The 26,919-nt window shown below is 47.9% G+C and overlaps 1 protein-coding gene across 1 annotated transcript in view; it reads left to right on the top strand.

Moving 5' to 3' along the window:
• TXLNB (taxilin beta) overlaps positions 1-26,919 on the top strand; it is a 118,302-nt gene that overhangs the window by 74,130 nt on the left and 17,253 nt on the right. The window lies entirely within an intron of this gene.

Genomic DNA, 26,919 nt, shown 5'->3' with positions numbered 1-26,919 from the left:
ATAGTATACCTAAATCTTATTAAAACAAACAGATGGAAAGGTTTGTTTATGTGGGATAAATATGGTTGCAACTGTCTCCCTAGGCTCAGTGGGACAACTTCTCACTTTGGGTTTTACCAGATCCCTCTACTCCCTCATTAACATAGATCTATCCAGAAACAGCTTCTTGAAAGCCCTGATGGCTGAATTGCCCAATGCTTTGGGACTCAAAAATAAATCAGGGCATCCAAGAGCTTCCATCTGGGCCTTGAAGTATAGAACCCATGGGATATCTAGCCCCTTATCTAAGGAAATGCAGTCTTGAATGATCAGTTGATTTAGATTTGGTGTGGGTTGAGCCCAAATTCTCAGCCAACACAGTAGCGGGGCAACCGCAATCTGATCAGAAATAAAAACTGATCCTAGGTCCTCATGGATATTAAAAACTGGAGTAGAGGGCGTGACCGACAACAATCTGCTAAAAAAGGTATTTTCGACCCCCTGTATTTCTCTAACCTCTATATATCCCCAAATGTCACTCCTATAACTCACCATTTGGAAGACATTTGGCATTATAGTTCTTCATAAGTGCTGGTAATGGTTTAGAGCCAATTCTTTTTGCAAAGTCTAGAATAGCCCCCGAAGCTCTAGCCAATGTGTTTTTTTTGTGTGTGAGCTGCGTTGACCAAGAACGCCAGTCATCAAAAAGAACCCCTAAATACAGGAAGACGGAGACTTTTACTAATTCCAGATCTGTGCAGTAGAATTTTTCCCTCCTTGCCAACTTCGAACCAATGGACATGGAATGTGACTTTTTAAAATTAGTAATCACGTCCAAGAACTCCATAAAATCTATAAAACAATCAAACAGCTTTTGCGCCCCCTCGCAGTCCTTCCTACCAATACTGCATCATCAGCGTACAATAGTGCAGGATTTATTTTAGTGCCAGCTCTAGGGATATCTTTACAACAGGAAGTCAGGACGACCCCAACCTTATTAATGTAGAGTGTAAACTGCAAGGGGGCCAAAAGGCACCCCTGCCGGACCCCTCTTTTAACTGCCCAGGAATCAGTTAGGCTCCCATCTACATTATAGCGCACTGCCGCTGTTGTATTTTCATGGATGGTCGCCAAAAAAGAGATCAGGTTATCCTCAAGGCCTATGTCTTGAAGGGTCTCCCAGAGCTTTGATCTGTTAACAAGGTCGAAAGCTGAGGTTAAATCCATAAAGGCCAAAAGGAGGTCCCCATGCTTTGTGACCGTGTACTTCCCTATCACCAAGTGAAGGTTGAGACATTGGCCCAACGTACCTTTCCCTTGCCTGAGCCGTATTGGAGTTCAGAGACTATACTATTTTGATTAAGCCACTCTGTTAGGCGAGCAAGGACGACTTTCCCCATAATTTTAGTCGCGGAGTCCAGAAGCGAAATAGGCCTATAACAGGCCGGATCATCTGTGGCTCCCTTCTGAAAGATCGGTACAATCACCGCCTTGACCCAAGACGGGGGAAAGCCAGACTGGGTGGCTGCATTAAAAATATGGGTGAAAATGTTTGCCCATAGTTTAGGATCTGCTTTATAGAGATCGGACAGATTGTCTTAGTGATTTCCTCCGTTGTAAGAACCAAGGGATGTGAGACACGAACACTGCCAACTGTCCGGGCAGGTGTTCCGTTAGTCACATCACTATACACTTTCCCAAAGTGTTGAACCCACCTCTCAGCAGGGATTAAATAGTCATTATCAGAATTTGATGATTCATCAAATGTTGGGCTGTTCACAACGCTCCAGAATCTGGTACTATTTGCCAGAACACTGGCTTGACTAAGCTCTTCCCATGCCATCTCTCTTAGTTGCTTTTTCCTACTTTCCACTGCTGCTTTATATGCCCTCCTGGTATTCTTGACTGTAACGGCTACCCTAGGTTCTCGCTTAAGCTCCTGCATAAGTACTTTATGGGTACTCATGGAGGTTTCATCAAACCATTTTTTTTATATTTTAGGGGCCTTGGTCTACATGCTACAGTTAGATTCGCTGCTACTTTCCTTATAATTTGTTCGAAGGCACCAAGAACTAATGATGGGTGAGAGTCCTGTTCTGAGCAGATCCTGAACTCCTGTGGACAGTCACTGATTAGATTATCAATATATCAATAAAGCTGTCAGGAGTAATCGCTTCCCACCTTATTCTACGAGCTTGGTTTATTGGAGCATCATTAGCATTGGTACGTTTGGCCAGAGGCCTTCCCTTATTGACAGAGGGAATATTATTGTCCAATATCAAAGGATCACTAAGGCAATTATTTGTTACCCTTAATGTGCCGAGTAAGGTAAGCAATGAAGCTGAAACTAAAATGTAATCAATTATGCTTTGCTGGCCTTGGCCAATAAATGTGGGTACTGGAGATGTCCTGTCCGACTGTACCGGGCAGATCAAATTATGTGTTGATAAAAAACCTTTTAAAAAGGACCCGGGGGGGGGGGGTGTGTATGTTCAAAATGAGTTAACCCTTGGGAGCCATATTCCTCTTCTAGTCTTGTTAAACAATTAATAGGGCAAACATGGATATTAAAATCTCGAAGGACTAATATATTGTAGTGGGTGCCAGCGCTGCCTTCAAAGTTAGACAAAAAGACGGTGAGGGATCTTAGATGCTTTAGGTCATCACCTCTAGTTAAGGAATTATAAAAAGTAACTCCTAGAAGAGTTGGCAGATTGTTCCCTGTCAGTTCAACTGCCAAAGTATTAGGTGAGCATGAGTTAATCAGCTTTGCTTTGTATAACAATTTAAGATTAATAAGCAACAATAACCCCCCTCTGGCTCTCCTCATACCGGATGGTATAGCATGTTTACAAAACGATTTAAACCCATCCAGAAAATAGGATTCATTGACCTCCCATGTTTCCTGAAGAGCTATGATATGATGGGTGGCAAGAAAGATTTCCCAATTATCATCCCCTTTTTTGGCCCTTAAGCCAGCAATATTCAATGATAATACTTCCGTGCAGCCTCCATTAGTTGGTAGCCGGGTAGAGCTAGATTTGGCAATACCAGGTAGAGAGGGCTGACACTCCAAAAGGGGATATGTAATTGAAATCCATGGACTAGCCAGGGGGGCATGCATTTCTTCCTCCGTCTTCTCCTCCGGATCCAATAAAACCTTTGGACTATAATGCTAACAGATAGTCAATCTTGGGTATCTAATCCAGACAATACCTCAAACCTATTTATAACCAGGATAGGGGGATTCTGTCTCTTTCGATGTTCTCAATGGGGGCTTGTAGAAATATTCCAGCGGCAAAGCCCAGATCGAGGTAACAGGCAAAGGGCAAAAAACATGCGCCCTTAAAATCATTTGGACAACCACAGGGCTTTGGAAGTTAACAATCACACAGTCCCCCTCAATATTCTTTGGCGACTGCCCCACCCACCCCACTCTGTGCACCATTATGATGTTGTTACTCATGGCTACCCTAAAGCCTTTGTCTGGATAGCCAATCTACAGTTTTGTTACGCAATTGGGTCCAGGATTCAGGTTGGTCCGGTCTTAGCGGGGGAACGCCAGCCAAGACCACAACATAAGGACATGCAGCTGGTGGGAGATCTAAGACATCCCGGGAAGGCTTGGTAATCACAGCATTTAACATAGTGGGGCCTTCTCGATGATCATTACAGGGCATCAAAGTAGATTTAACATGTTCAACAGTTAATATTCCCTGGGAGCCCCCGGGCTTAAGCATGTTCTGTTCATCTGGGAAGAAGACATTTGCCGGGCCAACTAACCCCTGGACACCATTGGGCAATTGCGCAGTGTTCCCCCGACCCAGATGGCAAACTAAGTGGTATCAGCGTTACGGGGCGAGCATTGCTAATGAGCTTATTTCCTGTCCCATGGGCCACATTCCCAATACAGTCCCCCGCAGGTGCGAAAGTCCCTGGCAGAGATGGTGCCACAGAACCTTTGTCTCCCCCCGAATAGTGCCGTGACACACACATACCCCCAAATTGCCTGGGCCGTGAACGCCTTTTAGAAGGAGAGACGGTTTTTCTTTGATCGCCCCTAGTTTGTTTTAAAAAGGTGCTAGGAGAACAGAAATTAAAGTCTCGAGGCGTTTCCAATGATCAGGTTCGCCTCCATGTTCCACCAACGTGGGGGAGTCAGAATTTAGACTAGGAGGTGTATCGCAATTACGTTTCGGGGAGTAATACTCACAAGTCCCTAGGGCCTGGTGCTTAAGCTTAGCTTTGGACTTGCCCCTACATGCCACACCACCCCTTGTGCGTTTTGCAGGTGGTTCCCCGTTCCCTCCCTCGTTGTTAGCTCTCGACCTAAGTTTGGAGGAACATGCCACACTTTCCCTTTCCTTGGCAGTTCTTTTGGATCTGGTGGCTCGGTCACTTTGAGCTGCCTGGGGCGTCAATAAGATGTGGACGTGGGATAAAACAGGAAGCGGGGAGATTCAATTCATGCACAGGGTTGGTCCCCACCGGAGCCCTAGAAAGGCTCCACCTTGGGCATTGGTTAGGCTTCGTCATACATACGTTTTTTGTCCCGCATATGACCCCAAAGACAGCCTTTTCTATGTGAGCTGAATTTCATGGTGTAAAACTGATTTTGCCCATAATAAAAGCGCATCCAGATTTCCCACTACACCCTCCCACCATCTGTCCAGTGATCTTATGTTTAGGGATCATTGTCAAGGGTACAAAGATATCTTCGCTGCTGGTCAGTATCAGTGCCCAAAGTTCAAAAGGTTTTAACACACATGAAAGGTGGGGTGGCCCAGCCAAGCCTCTGACGGCCTCAAACGGGCCTGCCCTTGGTCCGGGCTTTGGTCCGGGCTTTGGCCGGGCTACGTCCCGCGCACGTCCCGCACCGCGGGTGGAGAGGCTGCGCTATAAGTACGTTGGCCCCGCCTCCCCGTCACTCACGGCAGCTGCGCGCTGGTGCGATGCACTCTGGGGGTTGTAGTCCTCCCCAAAGTGTGCGTGGCAAGAGGAGAGGCGCTGCGCAGGATTCTGTGGCTACCACGTTGCTCCTGGGACCCTCGTCCCACCAGGAGTTTTCAGGATGACGGATGCGGCGTTTGCGGGCGTTTCCAGATAGCAGAGAAAGCACAGGGCACAACAGGCGAGATTCAGGCAAGTGACAAAGCCCCCCACACCGCGGGGGAGAGGCTGCGCTATAAGCACGTTGGCCCCGCCTCCCCCTCACTCGCGGCAGCTGCGGGCTGCTGCAATGCACTCTGGGGGTTGTAGTCCTCCCCAGAGTGTGCATGCCGAGAAGAGAGGCGCTGCGCAGGATTCTGTGGCTACGGCGTTGCTCCTGGAACCTCGTCCCACCAGGAGTTTTCAGGATGACAGATGTGGCGTTTTCGGGCATTTCCGGATAGCAGAGAAAGCACAGGGCACAACAGGTGAGATGCAGGCAAGTGACAGTGGCAAGTCCCCCCGCTTCTAAAAGTCCCTCCGCTCCGAAGTTTAAGCATTTATAAGTATATTTCATTTTTTATTGTTGAAGGAAACACAATAATCATGTAATTCTTTCTGTATCAAATGGTATGTGTTAACATAAATTGACAATAAAAACAGCAAAGGTGGCTTGATATAGACACCAGCGAACTTGCCAGCTTGTGAACTAGGTTCCAGTGTCAGTAGGAAGATGCACAACAGGTAATTTAAGGCAATTCACGCAACGTTTATTGCCAACAAAAGGCACATATTCTGGTTTCTGCACTTATAGAGATCCTTACAGCTATGCCAATTTTCTCTTTCTAAGAGTGTACTTTTCGCCTTTTTATGCACAACTACAAAGTATTCAACCCTTTTTCGCTTCTCCAGGCTCCATGTCACAAGCTTTTCTCTTCAAATAAAAAAAAAGGTGTAAACCCATCTGTGGTGGAGTGAGCGTAGCGGGCCGGAAAAGCAGGCGAGGAGGCCGTATGTAGTGTGCAATACTGGTCTTTTATTATGGATGAACAGGAAGGATAGTTCCAACAGTCAGAAAGTGAAGCTCCAGGCGATGTACTCCGGTTCGGTTCTTCTGTGCTTCTTGGCGTCCTCCGATAGTCTGGGGATGGCTCCGATGACGGGGAGGATCCAAGGAGGACCGGAAGAGAGGGAAAATAAACAAGGGACCGTTAGTCCTATCCAGCAGTCAACGAGGCACAAACTGCCCACCGTCACCCGGGTAGTGCAAGAAGGGGCGGAAAGAGACGGTGCGGGAAGGAGGGTACCGGGAGTACGGAAGACAGGTCGGGAAATAGAGAGGGTGTCGAGGCGGGGCGTGAGAGTAACGGACGGGGTCTTTGTGTGAGGTGCTATATACGTATTTGACAGTGCAGGGGCGGTGAGACTATGGAGAGAGAGGGGTTATTTACAGGGACTTTAACACGGACTCCTAATGAGTAGGGAAAAAGAAGGCAAAAGGCACTCACGCGGTCCGCCGTAACTCTCCAGTGAGTTACGGCCGCTCTCCAGCCACCTCCTTGGGACTCCACCACTCTTCTGTCCACACGTCTTCCTCGCACGTCTGCTCTCCTTCTCCGTCTCCAGCCAGAGGGTCCTGCCACGAAACTCCGACGGCGTGTTGTCCTTGATCCCCGGTTTTATCCTGTGCTGGCGCTGCCTTTGGGGCGGGACTTCCGGGGTCAGCGTGATATGGTTCCTCCGGACCTGTTACTCGGGTTGGTCCCTGTGGGAGAGAGAAGGGCGGGGTTTCGTTTGTGATGGCTGGTGTTCCGATTCCCCTCTCTGTTATGGCGTTATGGCGGCAGGGCTTCAGTCCCGGTGGTGTCCAAGGTACGTGAGGGGGAGGGTGGCCTCCAGGTAGGGGTCTTCGGGACGTCGTCTCACATCCCCTTCCCCTAGCTGTCCTTCCTGTAGTGGAGGGAGAATGCGGGTACCGGGAAAGGAAATCGGCATTACCCTGATCTGAGCCCTTCTGATGTTTTGTTTGAAAATGGAAGGGCTGGAGGGACAGAAACCAGCGCAGGACCCGGTCGTTCTGACCTTTGTTCCGGGCCATCCACTCCAGAAGGGCGTGGTCTGTGTAGAGGACAAAGTCTCTGCCCTCTAAGTAGTACCGCAGACTGTCCACTGCCCATTTTATGGCTAAGGCTTCCTTTCCGACCACTGCATATTGTTTTTCTCTGGGGAATAATTTGCGACTCACATAGAGTATGGGACGTTCGTTACCCCGGGCATCTTTCTGGGATAACACGGCCCCTAACCCATAATCGGAAGCATCTGTTTGCAGGATGAAAGGCAGCGAATAGTCAGGGGGTACCAATACAGGACCTGAGGTCAATGCGTTTTTTAAGTCTGTAAATGCATGCCATGCTTCGGGTGAGGGATTTCGGAGCATCTCATCGGACCGGTTTGATTTTTTTAGCAGGTCCGTAAGGGCTGCAGCTCTCTGGGAAAAATTGGGCACAAATCGCCTGTAATACCCGAGTAACCCCAAAAAGGCGCGAAGGTCTTTCTTTGTTTGGGGAAAGGGAAGGGACCGGATGGCCACGGTTTTGCTTTCTTGGGGTCTTATCAGACCGTCCCCCAGAAGAAACCCCAGGTATTTTACAGTTTTCGCCGCTAAGGTGGTTTTGGCTGGATTGATGGCGAATCCGTAGGAGCCTAAGGAGAAGACGACACTGAAAAGATGCCTCAAGTGTTGGGGCCAGTTGTCACTAAAGATAACGATGTCGTCTAGATAGGCGCCTGCGTACTGGGAATGGGGCCTCAGGACGTGGTTCATAGCACGTTGAAAAGTGGCTGGGGCGCCATGAAGACCAAAGGGCATGACTAAGAATTGGTATAACCCATCAGGGGTGGAAAAGGCAGTCTTCTTTCTGTCTTGTTCCCGGAGGGGTATCTGCCAGTACCCTTTGCAGAGATCGAGGGGTGAAATAAACTTTGCTTTTCCTATCCTCTCGATCATTTCGTCCACCCGGGGCAAGGGATAGGTGTCGAAGTTAGACACCTTGTTGACCTCCCGGAAGTCGATGCAGAAACGGACCGACCCGTCAGGTTTTGGCACCAGAACAATAGGGGAGTTCCACTCGCTGACTGAGGGCTCTATGATTCCCATCTGTTGCATGGCTTCTATCTCCTGACGGATAACCGTCCGGCGGGCCTCTGGTACTCTGTAAGGTCTCAGGCGGACAACTTTCCCGGGTTCCGTTTCAATCGTATGTTCAGTGACATTGGTTCGACCGGGGGAGGAGGAGAAGACGTCTTTCAGGGATTCCAAGGTGTGTCGTAGCTCCTGGATTTGTACGGGGTTTAGTTCCGGGTCAAGACAGGGGTCAAAAGAGAAGAGGAGGCTTGTCCTGGTTCCTGACATCACCGGACAAGGTCCTTCCCATTTTTTTAGCAAGTTGACGTGAAATATTTGGGAGGTGCCCCGTGTGGGGTCCAGTTCTACCTCGTATGTAACTGGTGTCACCTGCCGAAGGATGGTGTAGGGTCCTTGCCACTGACCCAGAAGCTTTTGGTCTGACGAGGGCATCATGAGAAGAACTAAGTCATTAACAGAAAAGACCCGGCTGCGAGTGCCCTTGTCATATTGCCTCTTTTGGTTGTCCTGGGCGGTCTCTAGTTTTTGTCTGACTATGTCTCGGATCATAGACAGGTGAGTCTTCAGGTTTTCCAGATATTCGGGAAGCGGACGAGTGCGGTCCGGTTCAGCTTCCCATGCCTCCTGTGCCATGTCTAGCAGGGTACGAGGGGGACGCCCGTAAAGTAATTCATATGGGGAGTATCCGGTGCTGCTCTGCGTTTTACAGCGAATCGCGAAAAAGGCCAAAGGAAGCATATCTTCCCATCTTCTCGCTTCTAGGCCTAAGAGCTTTTTCAGAGTCTGCTTCAATGTGGCCTTATAACGCTCTACCAGTCCGTCCGTTTGCGGGTGATAGGCAGACGTTCGGATTTGTTTAATCCCCAGTTCCGAACATACACGTTTCATAAGAGCAGAAACAAAAGGGGTGCCCTGGTCGGTAAGTATTTCCCGTGGAAACCCAACCCGAGAAAACAAGGAAATCAGGGCCTTTGCTATTGTCTGGGTAGTGGGTTGGCGGAGGGGTATGGCCTCCGGAAAGCGGGTGGCATAGTCGACTATGACCAACGCATAGCGACACCCACTACGGGAGGGCAAGAGGGGTCCGATTATGTCCATCCCTATGCGGCTGAAGGGGACGTCTATGATAGGGAGGGGTTGTAAAGGGACCCGGGGTGGCCTGTGACGACTGTTCTTCTGGCATACTACGCATTCGCGACAGTAGGTCTTGATCCTTTGATACACCCCTGGCCAATAGAATTTCTCCAAGACGGCTTGGCTGGTTTTCTCGTCCCCGAAATGACCCCCTAGAAGATGACTGTGAGCCAGGAAGAGGACTTTGTCCTGGAAGGGACCGGGGATAAGCAACTGTGCATGTTGTTGGGCACCCCCTTTTCGGTATAGCAACCCGTTTTTCTTATAGAAGTAAGGACCTACTTGTAAGGGGTCTTCGTGATCAAGGGCTCTTCCCCAGGCTTCCTGTAGGAGTGGATCTTCCTGCTGAGCAGCCCTGAACTCTCGGTCGGTCTGCCAAGGGTGTTCTTCAATGTTGGCGGGATAAGCGCTGACGTGCTCTTTCTTCTCTCTTCTTTTCTGACTTCTAGGTTTGGGAGCGGCCACTGGATCGGGTCCTTCAGGATAAGGAGCATCTTTCCACCACTGGGACAGGGAGTCAGAGGTCTTTTGTAGGAGCGTAGGTAGTCCCGGATAGTCGCTCCCCAGAATGGCTTGTTCTGGAAGAGCGGGTACAAGACCTACAGTGAGAGAGGTGCCGCGGTCTTTGGAATGTTGGACTCGTACTTGAGTTGTGTGGTATTGTTTGGTATCCCCATGGACACATTGGATGGCTACTACCCCCGTAGGGTTGCTGACCGGCTGTGCAAGGTCTTGTGGTCTTAGAACACTCTGACGGCAACCGGTGTCGGCCAGGGCCATGAGTTGTTGGCCGTTTATGGATACAGGACAGTGGAACGGTGGGGTTGTATACCCAGGAGGGGTGCACAAATAGTTCCTGACAAAGCCGACCTCCATCGGCTCCTCCTTCTGCGGACACATCCGTGCAATGTGTCCGAACCCTCCACATGAATAGCACTGGGGTCCAGGAGTAGGGGTTTGGAACACTACCGGGGAGGGGAAAAGGGGTGTTGGTTCTGGTCTGCGGATCTGTGGTGGTCGGGTCGGGCGAGTGGTCACAGCAGGCAGGGGCCTGTGGGGTTGTTCGTCCTTCCCCCGTTGGAGTTCCTGGGCATGGCTATAGGCAGAAGCTATCTCAATGGCGGTCTCCAGGGTGAGTCTGGAGTGCTGCCTCACCCAGCGCTGTGTTGCCGGGTATAAGGAGTTGAGAAATTGTTCCAGATATATTTTCTCTAAAATATTGTCCTTGGTGGAGGTCTCGGGCCGCAGCCATCGGTTTGCAAGATCCCGGATCCGGAAGGAGAGAGCCCTTGGATTCTCTTGGGGCTTTTCCCTGGCCTGGCGTAGTTTCACCCTATAGGTATCGTCATCAATGCCAAGACGTTCTAATATACACCGTTTAATGTCCGCATATGGGGTGGTACCCTGTATGTTGGCCTGTTGATAGGTGGCTTGAAGGTCACCGGTGAGGAGCGGACCCAGATATTGACCCCAACGGTCCACAGGCCAATTAGCGGCTTGGGCTATCCTTTCGAAGTTCGTGAAAAAGTAGTCCGGGTCTTCCCCGGGGACATACTTTTGGAGGACAACGGAGGGGAGAGAGGTCACCGGCCTTTGTTGGCCCAGGGCATCCGTTAGTTTTACCATGGTTTGTTCATGGGTCTCCCCCTGACCCTTCAGGACATCGTGAAGCTGTCCTCTGTCATCTTCAGCAGTCTTCATAAACTGCTCCATCAATTTCCTGAATTGTTCCTGGGATTCTGCCATCTTCCTCACTACGGCCTCCATGCCTCCAGCAGATCCCACTTCTGACACCAGATGTGGTGGAGTGAGCGTAGCGGGCCGGAAAAGCAGGCGAGGAGGCCGTATGTAGTGTGCAATACTGGTCTTTTATTATGGATGAACAGGAAGGATAGTTCCAACAGTCAGAAAGTGAAGCTCCAGGCGATGTACTCCGGTTCGGTTCTTCTGTGCTTCTTGGCGTCCTCCGATAGTCCGGGGATGGCTCCGATGACGGGGAGGATCCAAGGAGGACCGGAAGAGAGGGAAAATAAACAAGGGACCGTTAGTCCTATCCAGCAGTCAACGAGGCACAAACTGCCCACCGTCACCCGGGTAGTGTAAGAAGGGGCGGAAAGAGACGGTGCGGGAAGGAGGGTACCGGGAGTACGGAAGACAGGTCGGGAAATAGAGAGGGTGTCGAGGCAGGGCGTGAGAGTAACGGACGGGGTCTTTGTGTGAGGTGCTATATACATATTTTACAGTGCAGGGGCGGTGAGACTATGGAGAGAGAGGGGTTATTTACAGGGACTTTAACACGGACTCCTAATGAGTAGGGAAAAAGAAGGCAAAAGGCACTCACGCGGTCCGCCGTAACTCTCCAGTGAGTTACGGCCGCTCTCCAGCCACCTCCTTGGGACTCCACCACACTTCTGTCCACACGTCTTCCTCGCACGTCTGCTCTCCTTCTCCGTCTCCAGCCAGAGAGTCCTGCCACGAAACTCCGACGGCGTGTTGTCCTTGATCCCGGTTTTATCCTGTGCTGGCGCTGCCTTTGGGGCGGGACTTCCGGGGTCAGCGTGATATGGTTCCTCCGGACCTGTTACTCGGGTTGGTCCCTGTGGGAGAGAGAAGGGCGGGGTTTCGTTTGTGATGGCTGGTGTTCCGATTTCCCTCTCTGTTATGGCGTTATGGCGGCAGGGCTTCAGTCCCGGTGGTGCCGGGCAAGGTACGTGAGGGGGAGGGTGGCCTCCAGGTAGGGGTCTTCGAGACGTCGTCTCACACCATCCAAATCAGCTTCTGTGATGAACATAACCAAAAGGATTAAAAGTACACATTTAACTGTTGAAGCAATCTGCAGCAACTTATTTACCCCTAAACAACAACAATATAATGAAAAAGAGTCTGGAGTGAAGTGAGAAAGTTGAATACTTTGTAGCTGTGTTGAGAACGGAGACGGCTATGTTCCAGCATAGCACTAAAGAGCGCTAGGTTGATGTGACCGGCATATGTGGATATTGTTGGCATGTAAATATAAAGTGATTTCCCCCACACCTATGTATAGGAACCTTTACCCAAAGCTTGTAAATGCACAATAGCAACATTAAACAAGCATTGGCATAGCCAATAGGTCTCACCTTTGGGACTGTATAAATGTTTAACTATGCAACAGTTGATGTTGTTGCACCAAGGATATTGTGCTGCATAACTAAATACTTATATGGTCCCAAAAGCGGGACCTATTGGCTATGCCAATGTTTGTTTGCTGTGCGTGCAGTGATGTCACTTTGTGCAATGCCACACACTGTGATGTCACTTCCTGTGATGGTACCTAACTTGGAGAGTCCCCCCACTTCTTTTTTTAGGACTTGCGCCCTGGCTGTAATGACAACTGCTAGATTGTTCTCTGGATTCTTCACACAAAGACGGTTGCCGACTAAGATGGAGCAACCTATGGAACCTCCCAGGGCCAGCTATCACAATCTGCGTGAATCCCTCCAAAGCCCAGTGCATCGAGCCTCCCCTTTTAAGCATTAGAAAGAAACGCAGAAAAAGAACAAACAAATTATGAAATGTGGCTATCTGAGCCTTACTAACCAGACCCGGGCCCTGACCCCATAACAACAGAGCGTCCACATTGGACCACAACAAATGCTGTGCCCCCCAATGCTCCCTAAACCTGGAGGTCCGGAGACCACTGTACCCGAAATGGAGGCATCGACCCTGCTGTTAAAGTGAGCCACTGCCTCCAGTGTCTTAAATGACTTGCAGATCGCCTCTCAGTTGAATTCAGCGCCCTTTGCCTCGATCCCCCCAGGGCAGAGGGATGAATATTGTCTGATGGAACTCACGCACCAATACGTAGGAGTCCGTTAGACATTCCTATGCTGAGCCTCCCCATTTTGCATTAGAAAGAAACACCATAAGAAGACAAAGCTGTTGGGCTCCCCGGTGCTTCCTGGGCCTGAAGGTCAGGCGATCACTGGACCCACAATGGAGGCACCGACACTGCGGTTAAAGTGAGCCCACCGCTTCCTGTGTCTTAATGACCTGCAGACAGCATCTCACAGTAGACTCCGGCCCCTTCTGCCTCAATCCGCTTTCTTTTCTGGGCTTCGGGACGAGCATCTGTAAGAGAGCAGGAAGCCCTCAATGCGCTGAGCTTTCTCAACACGAGCTCCATGTACTGTTTAATCTTCATAAGGAAAAAAGAAACCGATTCTAGGCTTTCCAGGGCTGCATGAAGATCAGCCTGCAAAAAGAATGCTGCATGCAATTTTGTCTACCCAAGAAGGAATTTTCATCGTAAGGGTCCTATAGTGATATGCTAAGAAATGGAATGGAGTTTCTGAAGTGGAGTCTCGGTGGGAGAGTATTGATTTCAGCGCTGCTCACCGACTGCTGCTTCCAGGCGTCCAAAAGAAATGTAAAAGAAGCGTGTACTCTCAGCGAGTGTAAGCCTGCTTAATTCTGAAACTATGACCGAATTGTAACAAAAAGACACTGCAGTGGGCATACATGCGTCAGCTAGTAGGCAGTCTGTAATAATGTCTTATTCTCTTCATAATTTGTATTGTACTATTAGACTGTATATAGATGTAGGGCTCTTTCTATATGTTGTTGTTTTCTTATGAAGTATGTTAGGCCTGGTTGAGAACCAGGACACCAGCACGCACTACTCAATTTACGATTTGATCGTTAATGCATTTATTTCGAATTTCATCAATGAGTTAACTTAAATCAGCAAAACATTTATATCCACGTTACATTTGTTTAGAATGCATGTGAGTTAATCAGCATATACATGACTGTCATTTACTGTACATTTTTATATCACAGTGACAATACATTTCATTCCACCCAATGCATTTCGGGGCGCGAGCCCCTTCGTCAGGGGTCGCAAACTAGATGGAAGGGTGATGATGATTACATTTGTGAGTAAAGATCGGAAAGATCTGTGTACTCGATTTGGAAGAGTCTTATGTTTGCTGACTTGAACATAGGGAGCCTGTAAGTCCTAAGAGTGGCGTTTCAGACTTAGCGGGTGCTCGACAAAGTGAAGAGACCGGAGCAGAGTGTTAGGGGATCCCGTCTCGGCGTCTTGACTAGTGGAGTCTCGGTGGGAGAGTATTGATTTCAGCGCTGCTCACCGACTGCTGCTTCCAGGCGTCCAAAAGAAATGTAAAAGAAGCGTGTACTCTCAGCGAGTGTAAGCCTGCTTAATTCTGAAACTATGACCGAATTGTAACAAAAAGACACTGCAGTGGGCATACATGCGTCAGCTAGTAGGCAGTCTGTAATAATGTCTTATTCTCTTCATAATTTGTATTGTACTATTAGACTGTATATAGATGTAGGGCTCTTTCTATATGTTGTTGTTTTCTTATGAGCAGCTCCATGGAGCTTCACCTTGGTGATAGAATTCTAGGAATGATGAGAAGTCAGTTGCACCTGACTCTTCTGTCCTGATGGATGGGATTTTCATACTTCTCAATCAATATAACTTATTTCAATTTTATACTTCATTTTTCCAATTCTGTTTGGATTCTTCACAGTCTTTTTACAATAAAGAACGCGTTATATATTTAATTTCAGAGGAAGTCTTGGTACAGACATGGGAGTGTGATAACACTGCAGGGCAGCAACCTTCGTATGGAAGCAGGGATGAGTTATATGGAGATAGTATTGTAGTACTTCCCCTATTGCTATACTTTGGGACATATACTGTGAGGCTGAAAAGCTGGAACCATTTCATTTATTTTGCAAAATGAAATGCACTACATCCTGCTCTGGTTGTACAGATGGCTGAATTGTGCTTTTGTGAGAACTAGTGCTCATCCCACAATACACTTCTTGCAACCCCCTCTCCTCTCACGGCACCCACATTCTCTCTAACACCCTTACAATCCTCTTCCAAACAAATTAACCAAGTGCTGAAACACAAGCGCGGCCCGAAAGTTAGAGTACTCGTGCATGCAGAGCGCTTGCCTTGCGGGAGCGAGCGTGATAATTACAAACAGATGGTGCTGCTGCTCGCTCCCGCAAGGCAAACACTCTGCATGCATGAGTACTCATTAGAAACAGTGCAAAACATGCACGAGTTTCCAACAAAGTACAGAGCGATGCCAAGAGGTCCCGCCTAAGTAACGCTTGCACGATGCGTAGGCGAGACCTAGAAACCAGTTATTGAATCTCTTATTTGGAAGTCCGCCAAAGAAATATTAAAAAGAGCTAACTCATAAAAAAGCCTCAAATGTAATCTTGGACTTCAAATGAACAATAATAAAAAGAATCATGGTGTTTAAGTCATGAAAAGGGCATGGCAAACACACCAGCACTCAAAAAAGAGTCATCCCCGATCAGAGCAGCTCTGATTTAAAGAGCTTTTTAAGAAAATGGGAAAACGAGGTCAGAGGGAGAAAGGGATCAACACAGGGGAGGGATGGATCCACATGGGGAGATTAAGTACCTCTGCAGGCACACAGGGTACAAGGTTGCAACAGGGGTCAGTTCAGTTTCAAAGCTTTATTCGAGTATAAAAAAAACAATCATAAAAGCATACTATACATGTACATTCACAAAATAAGTCATTAAAAGCTAAAAAATTTACGGATTTGGTACAGCTCGGAAATACAATAAAACAGAGTTATTAAAAAATCATACTTTTCCTTGCGGCCACAGATTTCAGGATGAACATGGCTGTGTGAAAACAAATATCAGGATCATCTACGGAAAACAGCAACCTCCATTTTATAAATAAGGGTTTAAAATAAACAACACGAAGATGTTTATAAAGGTCACACAAAAATAAAAAATGCACAGAACTCTGTTTAGTGACCCCGTCGCATGGGCATGGTAAAGAGGGATAATTTTTCATAGCTGGGAACGCCACCAAATGGTGGTAAATTCAGAGTCTTAGTCTAATAAGGACAAAACGATGGGATGGTCCGGTGACAACCTTTAGATATTTGGAAAAGCCAGATGAGTCCCTATTGGAGTAATAATACTGAGGGATAGTTGACAACATTGTAGAGTCTCTACGCACTTGGGCTTTCTTATATAGATAGGAGCACTTAAGTTCTTTCTTTGAAATATCGGAGAAACTCTAAGTTGCATTAAAATATAACACAACCTCAAAAGAAACAAGGAATAGCAGCCAACAACTTGTGGATGAGAAAAAAGTAAAGAAAGAAGTCCCTGAAAATGAACGGATCATGACAAAAGCGTAATGATAGTGAAGTTAGGCACTGTCCCATGGGAGGAAACAAAGGATGATAAGGAGGGACGAAGAAGGGACGTTAACCAATTGCAGGCAAGGCTTTTTAATGAACAAGCATAATAACCAATAAAAAGCCAATTGGTGGGCTGTTATCCCACAAACTATATACAACAGTTCGAGAGAGAGCGCAAGCGCTGACAAGGCTCAACTTAAAAAATGAAACTAATTAATACAACTGAGGTCTATGCAGTTTGTTTGTATCGATTGATATTTATGCCTTCTTTATGCCATGACATGCATCAGTGACCGCTCTACCTGTCCATGGCATACAAAGCTGCCACATTTTCAGACTACTTTTTGTGACATTTTCAACTAACTCCTTCTGCTTGAACTTTAACTCACTGGCAGCAGGAGAAAACAAATCGACTTCACAGCCTGGTTGGAGGAGCAAGACTCACTGACACAATTATTTATAAATTAAACAGCTTAACCCATCCCATGTCTATTTACATAGCAACTAGTCACCTCTCCTTGGCCTGTGCCTGGCTGAATAAGTGCCTGAGGCAGTACAGCAATCACACTGCGTGCTGTTTATCTAACCCCTACACATCTGCAGCGCCTCTTCACACATTGAGGCACTAGTAATTATGTGTAACAAATGCATTTTTGTGTAGTGGTGCAGGCACCAGCATTAAAATGCATTATTCTAACCTGTGATGTGTGGTAATTGGCTGGACTGTCCATCTGTAAAACCACCTAAAGGCACTGTAATTTCATTGCTATCACATTCAGCAAACCTTACTGCAAGGTACCTAAAAGAATACATCTTTCACCCATATTGCATGGAGTCAACAGTGAAAGGGTGAACACTGGCCTAACACTAGATCATGGAGGATGAAATTGGGATGGGAGAGTGTCAGTCATGTTCACAAGAAGGTCTTGGGTGGAGACTGTGAACTGGCAATGACAGAGGTTTGCAAAAGATCCTTGAATTCACCTACCACCTACCATGGCCCTTTGATTGGTTCAACATGAGCTCAGTGATCAATAATGGGTGCTAATGGGACATGATATTTTAGATATCCCAGTATGTTAATGAAATATTGACTAGAATTTATGAACGTTGTAAAGCTGGAGGTCTATAACCTTTGAAAACTGAACTGAGAAAGTTTGTGCAGAAACTTTTGTAGGGTGTGTTCGCAAACAAGGGTACCGATTGGTGTGTGCTGACGTGTGCCCATGACGTGTATGCCTGAGCCCGCACTGCGGATTTGTATGGCCCGGTGGGCGAACTGATGCCGCCGGATTATGTCCGCATTGAAGTACATCCTGGAGCGGAGGGACTTTTAGAAGCGGGACCATCATTGAGACCAGGGGCGGATTGGCACTGCTGGCATTCGGGATTCAAGCGAGACGGGCCGACGACGGCTGAAATGCCAGAAACCGGTCCCCGAAAGCTTGTTTCCTTCCCAGTGTAAGAATTGGCTTAGTAGTTTGGTTTGCCCTGTTCCCATCATGCACTGGGACAGGAACAGACTAATTTGCATATAGCCAGGTTCTGAGCTGGGATGGTGCAGTGAGCTAAAAAACGATGTTGGATCTAGCCCTGATCTCTCGACTGGGTGAGAGTATTCTGCTTAATTCAGAAACTCTGTCCATCACCACCCCTTGTTGTTAAATATTTTGTCCACCCTAAGCATGGAAGGGTATACTCAGATGTGAGTCCCTTGCTCATTGCACCATCAGGATTCAAGCAAGACGGGCCGACGACGGCTGAAATGCCAGAAACCGGTCCCCGGAAGCTTGTTTCCTTCCCAGTGTAAGAATTGGCTTGGTTGTTTGGTTTGCCCTGTTCCCATCATGCACTGGGACAGGAACAGACTAATTTGCATATAGCCAGGTTCTGAGCTGGGATGGTGCAGTGAGCTAAAAAACGGTGTTGGATCTAGCCCTGATCTCTTGACTTGGTGAGAGTATTCTGCTTAATTCAGAAACTCTGTCCATCACCACCCCTTGTTGTTAAATATTTTGTCCACCCTAAGCGTGGAAGGGTATACTCAGATGTGAGTCCCTTGCTCATTGCACCATCAGGATTCAAGCAAGACGGGCCGACGACAGCTGAAATGCCAGAAACCAGTCCCCGGAAGCTTGTTTCCTTCCCAGTGTAAGAATTGGCTTGGTAGTTTGGTTTGCCCTGTTCCCATCATGCACTGGGACAGGAACAGACTAATTTGCATATAGCCAGGTTCTGAGCTGGGATGATGCAGTGAGCTAAAAAACGGTGTTGGATCTAGCCCTGATCTCTTGACTTGGTGAGAGTATTCTGCTTAATTCAGAAACTCTGTCCATCACCACCCCTTGTTGTTAAATATTTTGTCCACCCTAAGCGTGGAAGGGTATACTCAGATGTGAGTCCCTTGCTCATTGCACCATCAGGATTCAAGCAAGACGGGCCGACGACGGCTGAAATGCCAGAAACTGGTCCCCGGAAGCTTGTTTCCTTCCCAGTGTAAGAATTGGCTTGGTAGTTTGGTTTGCCCTGTTCCCATCATGCACTGGGACAGGAACAGACTAGTTGCATATAGCCAGGTTCTGAGCTGGGATGGTGCAGTGAGCTAAAAAACGGTGTTGGATCTAGCCCTGATCTCTTGACTGGGTGAGAGTATTCTGCTTAATTCAGAAACTCTGTCCATCACCACCCCTTGTTGTTAAATATTTTGTCCACCCTAAGCGTGGAAGGGTATACTCAGATGTGAGTCCCTTGCTCATTGCACCATCAGGATTCAAGCAAGACGGGCCGACGACGGCTGAAATGCCAGAAACCGGTCCCCGGAAGCTTGTTTCCTTCCCAGTGTAAGAATTGGCTTGGTAGTTTGGTTTGCCCTGTTCCCATCATGCACTGGGACAGGAACAGACTAATTTGCATATAGCCAGGTTCTGAGCTGGGATAGTGCAGTGAGCTAAAAAACGGTGTTGGATCTAGCCCTGATCTCTTGACTGGGTGAGAGTATTCTGCTTAATTCAGAAACTCTGTCCATCACCACCCCTTGTTGTTAAATATTTTGTCCACCCTAAGCGTGGAAGGGTATACTCAGATGTGAGTCCCTTGCTCATTGCACCATCAGGATTCAAGCAAGACGGGCCGACGACGGCTGAAATGCCAGAAACCGGTCCCCGGAAGCTTGTTTCCTTCCCAGTGTAAGAATTGGCTTGGTAGTTTGGTTTGCCCTGTTCCCATCATGCACTGGGACAGGAACAGACTAATTTGCATATAGCCAGGTTCTGAGCTGGGATGGTGCAGTGAGCTAAAAAACGGTGTTGGATCTAGCCCTGATCTCTTGACTGGGTGAGAGTATTCTGCTTAATTCAGAAACTCTGTCCATCACCACCCCTTGTTGTTAAATATTTTGTCCACCCTAAGCGTGGAAGGGTATACTCAGATGTGAGTCCCTTGCTCATTGCACCATCAGGATTCAAGCAAGACGGGCCGACGACGGCTGAAATGCCAGAAACTGGTCCCCGGAAGCTTGTTTCCTTCCCAGTGTAAGAATTGGCTTGGTAGTTTGGTTTGCCCTGTTCCCATCATGCACTGGGACAGGAACAGACTAGTTGCATATAGCCAGGTTCTGAGCTGGGATGGTGCAGTGAGCTAAAAAACGGTGTTGGATCTAGCCCTGATCTCTTGACTGGGTGAGAGTATTCTGCTTAATTCAGAAACTCTGTCCATCACCACCCCTTGTTGTTAAATATTTTGTCCACCCTAAGCGTGGAAGGGTATACTCAGATGTGAGTCCCTTGCTCATTGCACCATCAGGATTCAAGCAAGACGGGCCGACGACGGCTGAAATGCCAGAAACCGGTCCCCGGAAGCTTGTTTCCTTCCCAGTGTAAGAATTGGCTTGGTAGTTTGGTTTGCCCTGTTCCCATCATGCACTGGGACAGGAACAGACTAATTTGCATATAGCCAGGTTCTGAGCTGGGATAGTGCAGTGAGCTAAAAAACGGTGTTGGATCTAGCCCTGATCTCTTGACTGGGTGAGAGTATTCTGCTTAATTCAGAAACTCTGTCCATCACCACCCCTTGTTGTTAAATATTTTGTCCACCCTAAGCGTGGAAGGGTATACTCAGATGTGAGTCCCTTGCTCATTGCACCATCAGGATTCAAGCAAGACGGGCCGACGACGGCTGAAATGCCAGAAACCGGTCCCCGGAAGCTTGTTTCCTTCCCAGTGTAAGAATTGGCTTGGTAGTTTGGTTTGCCCTGTTCCCATCATGCACTGGGACAGGAACAGACTAATTTGCATATAGCCAGGTTCTGAGCTGGGATGGTGCAGTGAGCTAAAAAACGGTGTTGGATCTAGCCCTGATCTCTTGACTGGGTGAGAGTATTCTGCTTAATTCAGAAACTCTGTCCATCACCACCGCTTGTTGTTAAATATTTTGTCCACCCTAAGCGTGGAAGGGTATACTCAGATGTGAGTCCCTTGGTCATTGCACCATCAGGATTCAAGCAAGACGGGCCGACGACGGCTGAAAGGCCAGAAACCGGTCCCCGGAAGCTTGTTTCCTTCCCAGTGTAAGAATTGGCTTGGTAGTTTGGTTTGCCCTGTTCCCATCATGCACTGGGACAGGAACAGACTAATTTGCATATAGCAAGGTTCTGAGCTGGGATGGTGCAGTGAGCTAAAAAACGGTGTTGGATCTAGCCCTGATCTCTTGACTGGGTGAGAGTATTCTGCTTAATTCAGAAACTCTGTCCATCACCACCCCTTGTTGTTAAATATTTTGTCCACCCTAAGCGTGGAAGGGTATACTCAGATGTGAGTCCCTTGCTCATTGCACCATCAGGATTCAAGCAAGACGGGCCGACGACGGCTGAAATGCCAGAAACCGGTCCCCGGAAGCTTGTTTCCTTCCCAGTGTAAGAATTGGCTTGGTAGTTTGGTTTGCCCTGTTCCCATCATGCACTGGGACAGGAACAGACTAATTTGCATATAGCCAGGTTCTGAGCTGGGATAGTGCAGTGAGCTAAAAAACAGTGTTGGATCTAGCCCTGATCTCTTGACTGGGTGAGAGTATTCTGCTTAATTCAGAAACTCTGTCCATCCCCACCGCTTGTTGTTAAATATTTTGTCCACCCTAAGCGTGGAAGGGTATACTCAGATGTGAGTCCCTTGGTCATTGCACCATCAGGATTCAAGCAAGACGGGCCGACGACGGCTGAAATGCCAGAAACCGGTCCCCGGAAGCTTGTTTCCTTCCCAGTGTAAGAATTGGCTTGGTAGTTTGGTTTGCCCTGTTCCCATCATGCACTGGGACAGGAACAGACTAATTTGCATATAGCCAGGTTCTGAGCTGGGATGGTGCAGTGAGCTAAAAAACGGTGTTGGATCTAGCCCTGATCTCTTGACTGGGTGAGAGTATTCTGCTTAATTCAGAAACTCTGTCCATCACCACCCCTTGTTGTTAAATATTTTGTCCACCCTAAGCGTGGAAGGGTATACTCAGATGTGAGTCCCTTGCTCATTGCACCATCAGGATTCAAGCAAGACGGGCCGACGACGGCTGAAATGCCAGAAACCGGTCCCCGGAAGCTTGTTTCCTTCCCAGTGTAAGAATTGGCTTGGTAGTTTGGTTTGCCCTGTTCCCATCATGCACTGGGACAGGAACAGACTAATTTGCATATAGCCAGGTTCTGAGCTGGGATGGTGCAGTGAGCTAAAAAACGGTGTTGGATCTAGCCCTGATCTCTTGACTGGGTGAGAGTATTCTGCTTAATTCAGAAACTCTGTCCATCACCACCCCTTGTTGTTAAATATTTTGTCCACCCTAAGCGTGGAAGGGTATACTCAGATGTGAGTCCCTTGCTCATTGCACCATCAGGATTCAAGCAAGACAGGCCGACGACGGCTGAAATTCCAGAAACCGGTCCCCGGAAGCTTGTTTCCTTCCCAGTGTAAGAATTGGCTTGGTAGTTTGGTTTGCCCTGTTCCCATCATGCACTGGGACAGGAACAGACTAATTTGCATATAGCCAGGTTCTGAGCTGGGATGGTGCAGTGAGCTAAAAAACGGTGTTGGATCTAGCCCTGATCTCTTGACTGGGTGAGAGTATTCTGCTTAATTCAGAAACTCTGTCCATCACCACCCCTTGTTGTTAAATATTTTGTCCACCCTAACCCTGGAAGGGTATACTCAGATGTGAGTCCCTTGCTCATTGCACCATCAGGATTCAAGCAAGACGGGCCGACGACGGCTGAAATGCCAGAAACCGGTCCCCGGAAGCTTGTTTCCTTCCCAGTGTAAGAATTGGCTTGGTAGTTTGGTTTGCCCTGTTCCCATCATGCACTGGGACTGGAACAGACTAATTTGCATATAGCCAGGTTCTGAGCTGGGATGGTGCAGTGAGCTAAAAACGGTGTTGGATCTAGCCCTGATCTCTTGACTGGGTGAGAGTATTCTGCTTAATTCAGAAACTCTGTCCATCACCACCCCTTGTTGTTAAATATTTTGTCCACCCTAAGCGTGGAAGGGTAGACTCAGATGTGAGTCCCTTGCTCATTGCACCATCAGGATTCAAGCAAGACGGGCCGACGACGGCTGAAATGCCAGAAACCGGTCCCCGGAAGCTTGTTTCCTTCCCAGTGTAAGAATTGGCTTGGTAGTTTGGTTTGCCCTGTTCCCATCATGCAGTGGGACAGGAACAGACTAATTTGCATATAGCCAGGTTCTGAGCTGGGATGGTGCAGTGAGCTAAAAAACGGTGTTGGATCTAGCCCTGATCTCTTGACTGGGTGAGAGTATTCTGCTTAATTCAGAAACTCTGTCCATCACCACCCCTTGTTGTTAAATATTTTGTCCACCCTAAGCGTGGAAGGGTATACTCAGATGTGAGTCCCTTGCTCATTGCACCATCAGGATTCAAGCAAGACGGGCCGGCGACGGCTGAAATGCCAGAAACCGGTCCCCGGAAGCTTGTCTCCTTCCCAGTGTAAGAATTGGCTTGGTAGTTTGGTTTGTCCTGTTCCCATCGTGCACTGGGACAGGAACAGACTAATTTGCATATAGCCAGGTTCTGAGCTGGGATGATGCAGTGAGCTAAAAAACGGTGTTGGATCTAGCCCTGATCTCTTGACTGGGTGAGAGTATTCTGCTTAATTCAGAAACTCTGTCCATCACCACCCCTTGTTGTTAAATATTTTGTCCACCCTAAGCGTGGAAGGGTATACTCAGATGTGAGTCCCTTGCTCATTGCACCATCAGGATTCAAGCAAGACGGGCCAACGACGGCTGAAATGCCAGAAACCGGTCCCCGGAAGCTTGTTTCCTTCCCAGTGTAAGAATTGGCTTGGTAGTTTGGTTTGCCCTGTTCCCATCATGCACTGGGACAGGAACAGACTAATTTGCATATAGCCAGGTTCTGAGCTGGGATGGTGCAGTGAGCTAAAAAACGGTGTTGGATCTAGCCCTGATCTCTTGACTGGGTGAGAGTATTCTGCTTAATTCAGAAACTCTGTCCATCACCACCCCTTGTTGTTAAATAGGCATTCGGGCATGGGCCGAAGGGCCGGTGTCTCCGTGCCTCTGTGGACCAGTTTTTCCTCCCCCTTTCCCAGTCCACAGAGAGTGCTCACTGTGGACTAGGAAAGGGGAGAAAAAAAAAACGGCCCACAGAGGGCACGGAGACAGAGACAGAGAAATTAATGCAGCTTCACAGTGCGGCCGTACAGCGATTATCCGCTGTGGCCTCTCTTCACCCCCTGCCATGCAAAGCAATCATGCAGGGGTGTGCTGGGGAGATGTGATTGTATGAAAAAATCGGCCTCCCTGGGGGCCAGGTGTTGCTCAGGCCTTTGAGCCATTTTCACCTCAGCCGCCATGGGGCCCACGCAGTTCAGAAACAGTGTTAGTTTTAACACCTCGCCCACAGCCCTTCACATTCAGGGCATAGTGGGCAGGAAGAATGTGTCTCGCTGTGGGGGCCAGGTGATTTTTGGAACTTGCACCATCTTCACCTCAGCCTCCCCCTGGCTAACGTGCCCTGGCTAACGTGGATGACCCAGCAGCTGTGTTTTGTGCTCCCCTACCCGGACATTGCCCTGAGGCCTGGAGGGCTGAATAATTTACTAATTGCAGGGGCCTTACTGCTGTTCATGTGCTCCTGAGCTGAAGGTCTGGGTAGGGCTGAGTAGGTTAGTAATAGCAGGGGCTACCTGCTTATTAGTTGCTCCTTCACTGTAGGGCTGGAATAATTTTGTGACAGAAAGGGGCCTTGCTGTTTTTTTATTTGCTCAGAATGTAGGCCATTGTCACCATGGCCCTGTGTCCTGGGCAAGAACAGTATCCTCCCACTTTCATTCCTTGTCTGTGCCAGGGACATCTTAAGGATTTTGGGTGCCCTGGGCCAAACATATTTTTGGGACCCCTGTTCGGAACAGATTTGAATTTATGATCCAATTTCACCTCTTTGATGCCCTCTTTCATCTGGTCACCGGACAGTGCACTACCATACTTGTCCAAATTCTTAATGTATTGACATCTAATATTCAAAGACATTGACGTGTGTGTTCAATATTACAACACAGTAGCAGCTCACTAAAATTACTGAAAATAATCTCAGTGACATCCTCCCATTTCTCATATGTGATGGCATGTTTCATCTCAAAGACTTTTTTTATGGATGTTGCATGAAACCTAAACACATTATTTTGCAAAATCTCTGTGATCAGTTCTTACTCATCGCCCATATTAAAAATACATTTTAAAACATGGTATTTAAAACAATCTGTTTGAGTATGCATGGTCATTAGGGCAAGATTCTCTGCAGAACAGAGCTGGCTCTATCAGGGGGCTCCCTGAAAGGCTGGGTCCCTGGGCCAGAGCCCACATTGCCCATGCCTTAAAATGTCTCTGGTCTGTGCATAGGCATATGTGGCCTGATGCCAGAGTTGCAGAGATGGGGATTCTAGTTTGAGTTCCAGCGTCTGCTCAACAACCTGTGATTCTGGCCATGCGGCCAGATTCATCAAGCTTAATTGCGCTCGCAAAGGGCCAGATACTGAGAATCTGGCCCTTTGTGAGTGCAATTTTTGCATTTGGGATTCATCATCCCAAATGCAAAATTCGCTATTAAAGAATTCGCACATTTGCGAGGAATTGCATTTAAGGAATCTCTATTTGAGATTCCTTCAATGCAATTCATGAACCATTTTAAAATTGCGAAATCGCAATTTTGGGCCGCTATTTACCGCGAGGTCAAACCTCGTGGTAAATAGCGAAAACTTAGAAAAATGCATTTAAATGCATTTTTCTAAGTTGCATGTTACACACACACATGTCCTTTGGACATGTGTGTGCGCAACACCAATGTAGATTACATTTCAGGGGTGCTACAGGGTGTCCTTTGGACACCCCTGGCACCCTTGAAATCGCTTCCTTATTTGCGATTAGCTAATTGCTAATCGCAAATAAGGAATGACTCCCCATTCATTCCTATGGGCCTAAAGGGCCATAGGAAGGAACGTACTGTGCTCGTACTGTCTAGCATAGGATGTGCACTAATAGCATACCCTCCTGTTCAAAATCCTGTGCCTAGACAAAATCTGAAACTTCCAACACATTGAGGGCTCGATTCACACATATAAACTATCTGCAAACTCTTCACCTTGAGTGCAGAGGCTAGGCAGTTGTAAGGATACTACTCACAAAATACTTTTGTGAATATTTTTTATTTTATTTATTTATTTATTTATTTTCAAAGGTTTTATATAGCGCTGGCTAGACCCGGAGGTATCAGAGCGCTTTACATGTGCATCAGATCATAGTTACAGGTTACATCATTACAAAAGTTACATAGTTCTTAGAGCATGGACACATATTTACTTGTAAGGTCAAGATAAACAATAAGTACAAATATGTAAGGGTAAAAGCAGGCAAGGTGAGAGATTCGTGGGAGGGGGGTTGGAGCAGGGGAAGTAGACAGATAATGAAGGCGGGAAAGAGGAGGGTAGGGTGAGAGACACAGCATGGGAAGAGGAGGGGAAGGGTGACGGGTACACAAACCGGTAGACGAGTCAAGGCAAACGTCCAAAGTCCAGTATGCTCTGATCTCAGGGGAAGTGGTATCACTTACCTATCTCTGTTGCGAGAGGCTCCCTTTGCGCAGTGGACTCTCTCAGATAGGTCTCTGAGACTCCAAGGCCTAAATACTGGATCCTTCCCCTCAAAGGGGAGAGGGAGTGCTTTGGCAAGGGGTGCCATAACATACCTCAAGTGAGAGTGGCTCCCTTAGCGCAGTGGACTCACTCAGCGGGTTCGCTGAGACTCCAGAATATAAATATTGAATCTTTCCCCAACATTGGGAGAAGGAGTGCTTAGTCAAAGGTCACAAAGGACAGGGGAGAGAATTCGGGAGAGAGGGGATAGGAGCTAGGGACGAGAGAATGAGGAGAGATGAAAAGAAGTAAGTTTACACAAAAGTGTAAGTTTACCTTTGTGAATCGGGCCCTGTATATGTGCTGTGTGTTGCAGCACA

The sequence above is a fragment of the Lissotriton vulgaris genome, chromosome 6, assembly GCF_964263255.1.
Source record: "Lissotriton vulgaris chromosome 6, aLisVul1.2, whole genome shotgun sequence".
Lineage (NCBI taxonomy): Eukaryota > Metazoa > Chordata > Amphibia > Caudata > Salamandridae > Lissotriton > Lissotriton vulgaris.
The sequence above is the reverse complement of the archived record's forward strand: the minus strand, read 5'-3'. Positions and strand labels throughout refer to the sequence as shown.